At 33.8% G+C, this 12,125-nt stretch overlaps 1 protein-coding gene and 1 pseudogene across 3 annotated transcripts in view; one reads left to right on the top strand and one right to left on the bottom strand.

Annotated features, from left to right (window-relative positions):
• The window catches only part of GSK3B (glycogen synthase kinase 3 beta), a 205,667-nt gene that overhangs the window by 54,653 nt on the left and 138,889 nt on the right, over window positions 1-12,125 (bottom strand). The gene's annotated exons all lie outside the window — the stretch shown is intronic.
• LOC116581056 lies at window positions 10,109-10,287 on the top strand (annotated as a pseudogene).

Below are 12,125 nucleotides of genomic sequence, written 5' to 3'. Positions count from 1 at the left end.
ATTAAAAAAGAAAGCAAAGGTATGATTTAAGATGCAAAGAATGCAAAGGTAAGACAATCAAGAGGCATTTAAAGGTTTTTGCTCAGTCTCTTAAGTCATTCATTCATTCAAGACATTTACTGAGTTTCTATCTTCATAGTACTCTAGGGTAGAGAGACATAAAATCTGCAAAGATCAGTAGAACAAAGTTTAAGTGTAGATATGTTGAGGCGAAAAGTTCTACCCTGCACTAGAATCACTGGGCAAGTGATTCAGGAAAGGGTACTGGAAGGAAAGACAAGAGCTGATTAATTATGTAAGGAGTCTAGAAAGCAAATGAGTCAGAAGCACATTCTCTACACACTATGTGTAGAGTGGAAAATGGCCTGATTTGGGTAATATTAACAGCTCAATGGTGACAGAAATTAAGAATTGAATATTGAGGGGAAAGCAATGTTAAAGGCTAAAAGGTAAGTGAGTACAGGTTATGAAGAGCAAAGATTCTAAATGCATCACTATCTGTAATCAACACAATAAATTCGAGACAATTTAACAAACTGATTATCCTATTTCTACATGAGCATATCTTTATGTTTTATATTAGATTTTATTATATGCAGAGTGTATTTCTACCTTACTCCATCCGAATTATACATATGGAACCTTTCAAATTATATAAATTGAAACTTTTCATTTCATGGATAAAAAAATGTTTGAAATAGACCTCATCATTTCAGACACAATCAAGTCTTAAGAGTTCCCTTAAATTTTAAAAGATAGAAAAACACATTTCCCCAAACTTTTAGACTAAGGAAATACTTAAAACAAACAAACAAAACCCTAAAACAAAACCTTATTTATGGATTTCCTCAAAAGTGAGTTCCTCCAAGACTTAAAGGAAATGAAACTGCACATAAATGTTGTATGTACTTTCTGTAAGTATGATAGTTCACACAATTAAAAAAGGGGGGAGATGTTAAAAATGATCACACCATTGGAAAGAGTATATGTATTCTCAGTTATTTATTATTATAACCCTTCCATTTACTGCAAAAAAACACATTTTCTTTGGCCCATCATCCTAGATCATGAGGAGTTACGTGGTGAAAACATTCAAAGACTCAGAGTATCAGTCCGGCCATATTCCTCTGGGTATGCTGTGCATGGTTAAATCCATCATTTCATTTGTAGCCAGTCCCATCCAAATTTGTTATAACATTTTCTCATTCATTTAGCTCCATAGGTACCCAGACACTGATAAATATCAAATTAGGAATTATGATTTATTTCTTCAAAGAAATAAAGCTAAGACTCATCTGAGAAAAGCTAGGAGGTTTTCACAGCTTTGTTTTTAATACTTCAACACCAGGATCGCCAAACTTCAGCAACAAAATGCTACATGTACAGTCTTAAAAGCAAGGGTGAAATAAAAGAAATCCAATTAGAAAGTTGTTATTCTTCTACTTAAAATTCTGCAGTGGTTTCCAATTACCTACAGGCTAATGTGATCTGGCCACAGCCCACAGGTCCAGCCTTCTCTTTCCCAGTAAACTCATATTCCACTATACCCACCATTCAGAACCTTAAGCTCAAACCATAAACACACAATAGACCCATTTTCATGAAGCATCTTTGCCCAAATTCATACGTATGTCCTCTATTTCCTTCCTTTCTCTAAATGCTGAATACCTTTCCATGTTTCAAGATTTAGCTCACAAGTTACCTGTCCTATGATGCATTTCCAGACAGCACTACCTCCAAAGAGAATACTTCTGCCTTTGTACTCTGTCTAGACTTCTGGGATAATACCTGCCTTACTCTATTGTCCTCAGTTTTTTCCTCTCTTCCCTTTAGTCTCTGAACTCCTTGAGAGCAAGAACCCTCTATGTTCTAGCCCAGCACCTAACAAAAACAATAGTAGTAGTTAAAGTGACATATACCATGAAAGACTAAAGGGATGCATGGCTACGTATATGATCTCCCTGATATGAGGAAGTGGTGATGCAACATGGGGGCTTAAGTGGGTAGGAAAAGAATAAATGAAACAAGATGGGATTGGGAGGGAGACAAACCATAAGTGACTTTTAATCTCACAAAACAAACTTAGGGTTGCTGGGGGGAGGGGGTTTGGGAGAAGGGGGTGGGATTATGGACATTGGGGAGGGTATGTGCTTTGGTGAGTGCTGTGAAGTGTGTAAACCTGGTGATTCACAGACCTGTACCCCTGGGGATAGAGTATTATGCCTCCATCAGAAAGGATGAATACCCAACTTTTGTAGCAACAAGGACGGGACTGGAAGAGATTATGCTGAGTGAAATAAGTCAAGCAGAGAGAGTCAATTATCATATGGTTTCACTTATTTGTGGAGCATAACAAATAGCATGGAGGACATGGGGACTTAGAGTGGAGAAGGGAGTTGGGGGAAATTGGAAGGGAAGGTGAACCATGAGAGACTATGGACTCTGAAAAACAATCTGAGGGTTTTGAAGGGACGGGGGGGTGGGAGGTTGGGGTACCAGGTGGTGGGTATTATAGAGGGCACGGATTGCATGGAGCACGGGGTGTGGTGCAAAAATAATGAATACTGTTATGCTGGAAATAAAAAATTAAAAAAAAAAAAACTGAATTAACATAGAGGCCAGAGAGATTATATGTGCCATGGTTGAACAATAAAACATCTTCACTTCTTTTTTGCAAAAACAAACTGTTTTTCAGTTTGTGTAACTCTCAGGTTGGCTCCTGTACCATAAACTTGACAAATGTCTCTGGTTTAAAAACTAGTAAAACATGTCACTGAACTACTGTATTTCAAAATATCAGTATTTTAATGACACTGGAACCACTACATTTTTGCTTGCATAACACTGATACAATGTTATAACCCACTGAGCCACCCAGACGCCCCACATGAATAAAATCTTTTTAAAAAAATTTCACTACAATACCTTTCAAGATATGAAGATTTTATCTAATTTCCACATCTTCCCCATAATATTTGATTGAGATTTTGGAATAAGAAATTCTTGGTTTTGTGGTTTCTCCCTTCCAAATTCCAGAAGGCAAGGAATAAAAAGCCCTAACACGGGCAGCATGAATTTTTAAAATCTCATTAGAACTTCATTGAAGGGGCTCCTGGGTGGCTCTATGGGTTAAAGCCTCTGCCTTCGGCTCGGGTCATGATCCCAGGGTCCTGGATTTGAACCCCACCAGGCTCTCTGCTCAGCAGGGAGCCTGCCTTCCCCCCCCCTCCCCCGCCTGTCTCTCTGCCTACTTGTGATCTCTGTCAAATAAATAAATAAAATCTTAAAAAAAAAAAAGAACTTAATTGAAAAGGGCAGCAAGTTATCATGTTATATGAATATGACTAAATGATTTGACTAATTTAAAGTTTTCTGCCTAGGGGGAATGAACTAGTGTAGGAGGGTCCCTTTATGTGTCTATGCTCTTACACCATTCACCCTTACACCAACTATCACTTAACTTGATCTGTTCCCCCTCTCTTTCTGAGAGCCAGGGAATAGATGTATAAATATGAGAAGTCTTCTGCAGTCCTTAGCAAAATTATGGTCAGAGTTCACTGCCTTCCTTAAAATATGATGGAAACAAAGCTACCTCACCAAGAATTCCACAGATAGATGCCCACATTCTTTTTAAAAAATAACATCTTTATTGAGATATATTTCACATATTATGAAATTTATTCCTTTAAATTATACAACTTGGTGGTTGTTAGTATATTCCCAGAGGTGTACAACCATCAGTGTCATCTAATTTTATAACATGTTCATCACCGCAAAATGAAACACTATACCCAAGAACAATCACTTTCATTCCCATTCCTCCCAAGCTCCTGACAACTACTTACCTACTTTCTAACAAATCTAAACAGATGTGTTTATTCTGAACACTTCACATAAATGGAATCACACAACATGGGGCCTTTCATGCTTGACATTTTCTTTATTCATTCATCAGATGGTGGACATTTGAAACGTTTCCGCTTTTTGGCTATAAATGATGTTGCTTTGAACATCTGTGTAGAAGTTTTTGTGTGGACATGTGTTTTCAATTTTCTGAGGTACAGACCTATGAATGGAATTGCTGGGTCATATGGTAATTCTATGATTAATATTTTAAACATATTTATATAAACCGTTTTTGGTTTGTACCATTCTACAATCCCACCAGCAATGTGTGAAGGGCTTAATTTCCCCATACCCTCACCAACACTAGTTATTGTTTGTCTTTTTATTCTAGCTATCCTAGTTTGAACGTGATGTATTTATTATGGTACTGAATTGCATTTCTCTAATGACTAAGGATTTTAAGCATCTTTTCTTGTGCTTCCTGGCCATTTGGATGTTTTTAAGGAAATGTTTATTCAGACCTTTGACTCATTTTTTATCAGACTGTCTTTATTGTTGAGTTCTAAGAGTTCTTAACATATTCTGAATGTAAGTACCTTATAATATATAGGATTTGTAAAAATTTTCTCCCATTCTGTAGGTTTTAATGTTTTTTAAAAAAGTTTTAAATATTGAAGTTCAATGAATGTATTTTTCTATTATTGTTTGTGTCATATCTAAGAAATTACTTTTTAACTGAAAGTCATAAAGGTTTCCTTCCAAAAGTTTTACAGTTGTGGCTCTTGCCTTTAGGTCTCTGATCCATTTTGAGTTAGTTTTTATAATACAGTAGGAGGTAGGAGTCCAACATCACTCTTTTGCAAATGGATATTTAGTTCCAAGCTCTAAAAAGACTGTTCTTTCCCCCACTGAAGTGCCTTGGAACCCTTGTCATATGACAAATGTAAAGGTTTATTTCTGGACTCTCAATTCTAATTCATTGATCTATAGGGCTATGCTTGTGTCACTTTGTCTTTTTTCTCTTTCTCTTTTTTTCACATGACTGACAAAATTATAAGACATATAAAGTGTACATCCTGGTGATCTGATGTATAAATACATTGTGAAAGGATCTCCACCACCTTTTTAACACATACATCACCAGACATTTTTATCCTTTTTTTTTTTTTTGAGAACATTTAAGTTCTACTCCCTTAGAAAATTTTGATTAAATAATGCAGTGTTATCAACTATAGTTGTCATGTTATACATCAGATCACTACAGCTTATTCACAGCTGAAAGTCTGTACCTTTTACCAACCTTTCTTCATTTCTCCCCACTCCCCAGCCCTTGGCAACCACTTTTCCACTCTCTCTTTCTATGATTATGACTTTTTTCTTTCTTTCCTTTTCTTTTTTTGATTTCACATATAAGTGATCCCATGAAGTATTTATCTCTCTCTGTCAGGCTTATCTCCATTAGGGCAATGCCTTTAAAGTCCAACCATGTTTTTGAAAATGGCAGGATTTCCTTCTTTCTTACAGCCAAATACTGTAAGAAGTTATATGCACTTCTCTTGATTGCCACAGTCACATAATAAGTTTCTAAAATTGGAATTACAATTACTCCAGTTTCATTACTCTTTTTAAAGACTGCTTTCACTCTCGTTATTTCTTGAATAAAATTTTATACTTGGAAACAAGTCCTCTCGTTCTCCCCAGAAAGGTAGCTATTGTTTTGATTCAGCAAACTCTTGAATGTAAGTAAAAGTCATTCTTGGCTAACACATATTCACAGGAGTCAAAAAAGACCTTTTTTTCCTAGGTGAATCTCAATCAAAGTAGTATGCTCACAAAGGAATAAAAAAAGGAAAGGGGTGGCAGCGGTATGGTGGTGCGGGGGAGGGATCAGAATCTCTTTATAGTTAGGAAAAAACCCTACTTTGTTTTTCTAACTTTAAAAATATCACACCCCCTTTTGAAACATGTAAATATATTTTTTTAAAGATTTTATTTACTGGGGCACCTGGTTGGCTCAGTGGGTTAAGCCTCTGCCTCCAGCTCAGGTCCTGATCCCAGGGTCCTGGGATACAGCCCCATATCGGGCTCTCTGCTCAGCAGGGAGCCTGCTTCCTCCTCTCTCTCTCTCTGCCTGCCTCTCTGCCTACTTGTGATCTCTTGTCTGTCAAATAAATAAATAAAATCTTTTTTAAAGATTTATTTAATTAATGTATTATTTAAGATTTTATTTATTTATTTGAGAGAGAGAGTGAGCAAAAGAGAGCAAGCTGGAGGAGAGACAGAGGGAGAGGGAAAAGGAGAGGGAGAAGCAGACTCCCTGCTGAGCAGGAAGCCCAATGTGAGACTTGATTCCAGGACCCTGGGATCATGACCTGAACAGAGGGCAGACAATTAACCAACTGAGCACCTAGGTGCCCCCAAGACATGTAAATATTTTATTCACACATCACCCAACTCTTGCTTCCTTCGAGAATCACTAACACTATAGTGATTTTTTTCATGTTTTCTATCATGTGTATTAATAAAACAAAACATTTTGTTTTATAAATATGATACAGGATTCAGTATACTTTTATAAACTATAAATGATCCTAAGATTCCAGTGTTTCTTTCACTGCTCAACTGTTAAGAATCATTGCTCTCAACATTTCTAACCTTTTGCTAAAAAAAGGAAGCAGAGATTTCTCAACACTGGTCTTGAAATTAGGGTCTGGATTATGAATGCTGTTAACAGATTTCTGACTCTGGCCCATTTCTCAAAGGCCCCTTTACATACTTTATGCCAAAGAAAAATAATATATTAAACTAGGGTCTTGAGAGTAAGCAAATACACAAAATAATTCAACTTTTTGCACAACTGTGCAAAAGAATGTGTAATTGCTAAGTAAAGGGTACATATATCCCAATATGAGTAATCCTATGAAAGGTTTTGACATGGATCCTAAAATATGACTATCAGTAAATTACTTTTGAGATGACAATGTCATGAAACTTCATTTGTGTGTAAAATTTCTTTAGATAAAACATATATTGGCAACTTATTATCTCACACTTGTTATTTGGGGAAAGTAAAGATTTCAAATGGATGTCATTCTCAAGTCAAAAGATGAACTGGGTCACATTGCCAGGAAACCACTTTCCACACCTACAGTATACAGAGATTTAACCAAGTATGAGTAAGTTATTGTAGAGCCAGTAAAATTTCACAGTAGTAAGTTAAAACTGAAATTTCTTTTGGTCTATGGAAAACACTAAATTTAATGTAACAATGCAGATGAGCAATTACATTAAAATAATTAATGGCTCCTTTACTTACTTGCTTTAAAAAATGATGAAGTAATATTCACTATACCGTTACCAAAAAGTATAACCATAGTACCTTGTACTAGTATAGGGATATTTAACCTAGGTTCCTGGATAAGCTTCAGAAAGCCCAAGAATCACCTGAAACTATATGTAAAATTCTGGTATGTATGCATTTTTCTGGAGAAGAGTCCATTGCTATAAACAGATTTTCAAAGCAGTCCAGGATCCAAAAATTATTAATAATTGCTGTTCCAGTCAGTAATAAACATAGAAAAATTTAAATAATAAGAGAATGAATTAAGCAATCAAATATTTTATTTATAATTACAAACAATATATGTATTATAAGTAAAAGTGTATACCATAATGTATAATGAGGTATACTTACATGTTCTGGAAAGTGGAAAAAAGAGACAGAATTAAGTTTAATATATAGTTCCTATGGTCTGTTACCAACACAAGAGCTCCGGAATATAAGATATTTCCCCAGGTAATATATGATTAAACTCCATAAGCATGTTAGTAAAGATACATCATGGATCCATCAAAAATCTTGGGAAAATCAATATTTTTTATACTTATTAAAGTCTGGCTTAATTAATATCTTAAAGCTCTGTCTGAGAGACTATTTGATAGTGAAAAATGTTAAGCCAGGAAAGGAGAATGATGCATACAGGTGCTGAATAAGCCATAACAGGGGGATAGAATAACTGAAAATCTAAAACATTTGCTTAACAAATATAATGAAAGTTAAGGTTGAGCTGTACTTGAAAGCAAAGAAATCCACCATTATAACTTTGATTACTTTAGATGAAGCACAATTAGACCTAATCCAAAGACATCTTGAACTGATCTGGTATATTCATTATAATAAGATTTAGGGCCTTTTTCCTTTAGTTTGTGATCACATTTTATATATGATACATATAACATATAATATTAATGATTATATATAATAAAAGTTTATAGATAATATATAATAAATATGGTTCAATCAGTTCTGGGTATCAAGTTGACATAAGGACCATATTTTTTTCCCAGAGCTATAAAATTTAGTAAACTGGTAAATTGGGTGAATTGCCCAGTCTCTCCCAGATATGGTGGTGGTGGTAATCACCATCATTTTCCTAGGATTAATTTAATGGCTAAATGCAGTGCTGTATGTCTAGTGCTTAGCTCAATGCCTGATGCAAAGTAAAGTCTCAATGAGTGGCAGCTTTTGTGATTAGCAGTAGTTTCCCAATACCTGAAAATGCAGACTTTTGAGAAGCAAAGTAATCACTGATCTTTTTATCTAAATTATACTACAAACAGTGATCAAACTGGAAGACTAGGAAAACAATTATTTAGGCAAACATTTATAATAAAATGTGGCTCTTAATATGTTTTTATTTGTTTGCTAATAAAAGATTCCAGCACACAACAATTGAAAACATTTTTGTTTTCATAGTTTCTGTGACCACTAAAAGATAAGACTGTTTGAAAAAAATCAACATCACAGAACAGTAAAAACTGAAAATCCTCTATTTTGCCTCTCCCCTTAATTCTACTCTCCACGGCTAAATCTTTTTTCTTCTAAATCTTTCTCTGCTGATGGGCATCATAATCCCACCTACTTAGCTGTAGTAACAAAATCAAAAGATTATTTGGATTCTTACTGTTTCCTACTTTCAAATTCTTAAATAAAGCTTCTACTAAAGATAAGATATTATTAGCTCTTACCTATATAAGAGCTACCTAGGCAGATATCTAAATTGAGTAATTATTGTTAAAAGCCATTAAACAACAATTTAGTAGAAGTTGTTTTTTAAGATAAACTAACTTTAATTGCCTTATAACAATTTTATTACTACAAATAATTTATGTATCTGTATGTTTAATGTCATGTTTTTCTAAAAGAGATATATCCAAATCTAAAACTTATGGAAGCTACTGAAATTCTATCATGAAGAGATGGGACTCTAATTCTGCCCTAAAACCCTTCCGTTAGAAAGCAATGGTCAAATTATTACTAAGCCTAAGTAGATATTTATAGTAAATAAAGGCATATCTCTACAAACACTAATTAATTTAAAATTTGAAATTCTACAAAAAAAAAATGGTTTCTTTCAAACTTTTGGTTTTGTGATACTTTAATCCAGAAGTTAAACTTTGCACTGAGTTTCCGTTCCCTTACTTGAAATTTATATTTTAGAATTTGGAGATGGAAAATAAACTGTTAGTAAAATTTATAGCATTCCCAGGTCCAGAGCTTCATAGAGTGCTTCAACTTCATTTGGGGAATACGGGGTACATGTCATTTATATAAGTTAATGATCAAATCTTTGAGAAGTCAAATATATCATGTAATTTCTTCCCAAGGCAATAATATATCACTTTACCTTCATAATGCTATTCTTCTCAATATCAATTATGTACTTCAGAATATAATCATACACCAGAATCTAGTCATTTTCAAAGATCACTTAGTCAAAATATGCTTCTTGTGAGAAATGGATTATTCATGTCATTTTTGTTTAAACATATATATGCACAGAAAAGGATATAAAAATATTTATAGAAGTTATTTTTCATGATGTTCCAAAATAGTGACTGTTTTTGTTCTATTCTTTGTATTTGCATGCCTGTGTTCTCTCAAGTCTTCTGAACTGAGCATAGAAATACAGCATAATTATATTTTTAAAAAAATGTTATTGTCATTAAAAAGGTACCTTCTCCAAGTTTTCAGAGACTCTTTTCTAAATAACTGTATTGCTATGACTGATAGCAGAGATCCCATGGGACAATGCTATGTCACTGAACCAATGTTTGTGAAACTCCTGGTACAGGGTCTCCCCAGATACTGTATTTTTCATCAGATATCTGAAATCACATCAGATATTTCTTGAGGTTATTTTAACTAGTATTTTAAGGCAGAATTTAAGAAAAATAAATCTTATTTAAGAAGTCCCTGGCAAGCTTTGAGCAGTGGTAGTATCGTAGCCAATGAGGTTTATCCGAGGCGCGATTATTGCTAATTGAAAAGAAATCCCTGGCATAATGAAATCCTGATCTAACAATCCTACGTATGAAATCAACCTCAGAAAATTAAGTGTATTTCATGCTTAGAAAGGATTTTTTTCAAGACTTTCAATTACATTCTGCTTTATACTTTTAACTTATTTGACCATAACATAACTGGATTTGTCCTAAATATTTTGCAGAAGTCTTCTTATTTGAGGGTAGGGAGAGAAGAGATTAAAAAGGTTGGTTAGAATGAGAAAAAGATAAGCTCAGTTTATAAAACTGTATTACTCATGCTACAAATTATTAGCATGGAGATCTGAGCCAATAAAATTTAATGAACAACATATACAACAATCACAACTTTTCTTATTAATTCCTAAGTAATCCAAATTCATGAATGAACAATGACTGTCTTGAAGCTTAATTCAATTTAAATCTTTACTGGAAACTATTCTGGTGCCTTTGGATAATGACACACAATTATAAAGAAAGTCCCTGCTCAGAAAGTTTATAAAGTAATGAGGCAAGTCTACCACATATAAAACACTTGAAATCTGCTGAATGACTATTCATTTTTTTGCATAAACTCAGATTCAGAGAGAAGAGTATTTTACAGGGGGGTTCAGCTACCTCCAGATACTCCAAAGGAATCCCCATGAAATTTTAAAGGGAAAGTAGCAGAAAAGAGGAGGTTTTTATGGATTCCCTAATTATTATTACCTCAAAAAAACTGAGAACCGATTTGGGCACTTACAAGACCACATTTCATGTAAAATTCAAATCTACTCTTGACCATATCTGTTTAAAATGTAAAATGTGTTTTGTAACACTGAACTTTGAAAGCTAACCTATACAACTTCTTTTCTAATTTACGATTTAGATAAGGAAAACTAGAAGAGTTACTACCTTAGAATTAGTTATGTATTTTTATTTCACTGAAACATCACAGATATTAAATATTTAGGGAACAGAAATACAGGATCAACAAGATTTTAAAGCTACATTAAACACATACACAAAACCTGTACAATGTTTATTTAACCTCCGTGCAATAGGATCTAGAGTCACGCTATTCACACACACAACACAATATCTATTAATCTCAATGTAATGTATAAACTTCAGGTCACCAAATGGGTGGTAAACTAATACTGGGATTTCATTTACTCTGGGAGTTATGCTTAAAACTCTAAAACAGATCAAGAAGCTGGATATTCCAAAGTGCTCTGGGATCCTAACTCCCTTATTTATATTACCTTCAAAACATGTATAGACAGTCATCTTAGAACTACAGCAGGGTTGTGACTATGTTCCTCACATATAAATGCAAGAGGACAAGATAACACATTAATGAAAAGAGTATTTCATTTTAGAGTTGGCCTACTACTACAAATTCATCATGGACAACTTAAAACAAATAAGCCCTAAATAAAAATGAATTAAATCATTAATAACATTAATAATAAATTAAATCATTAATAACAAACTGATAGTTTCTACTATTAAAAAAATACAAACTAAGAAGAAAACTGAATTAAAAGGACTATAATAGTGGTGTGGTGCAAAAATCTCTAGATATAAAGGTTTATAAGATATGATGGCAAGCATGAGATAGAGAGTAATTTCATTTTTTTCAAGTATGAACTGAAATTAATGACAATAAATCATCACAAAGTTCTAAACTATAATCCACAGAAAAGCAACATAATTCTAATAAGCTGAACATAAATGACAAATAGAATAGCAATATGCCCACAGAATTACAGTATGGTGAGCTTGAGTACATCAAGTAAAAGCCTGAGGTAAAAGAAATGCTGAATGGTTGCACCACAGTATGGGTTAAACTACAGCCCAATCTCATGTTTTTTTGGGGCCTATGAACTAAGGACTGATTTTACAGATAATAATTTGCAATCAATTTGATGACAGAGAATACTAACTTTGAATCTCAATTAAAAGAAATGTTA

This window comes from Mustela erminea, chromosome 1, assembly GCF_009829155.1.
Source record: "Mustela erminea isolate mMusErm1 chromosome 1, mMusErm1.Pri, whole genome shotgun sequence".
In the NCBI taxonomy this organism is placed as follows: Eukaryota; Metazoa; Chordata; class Mammalia; order Carnivora; family Mustelidae; genus Mustela; species Mustela erminea.
The sequence above is the reverse complement of the archived record's forward strand: the minus strand, read 5'-3'. Positions and strand labels throughout refer to the sequence as shown.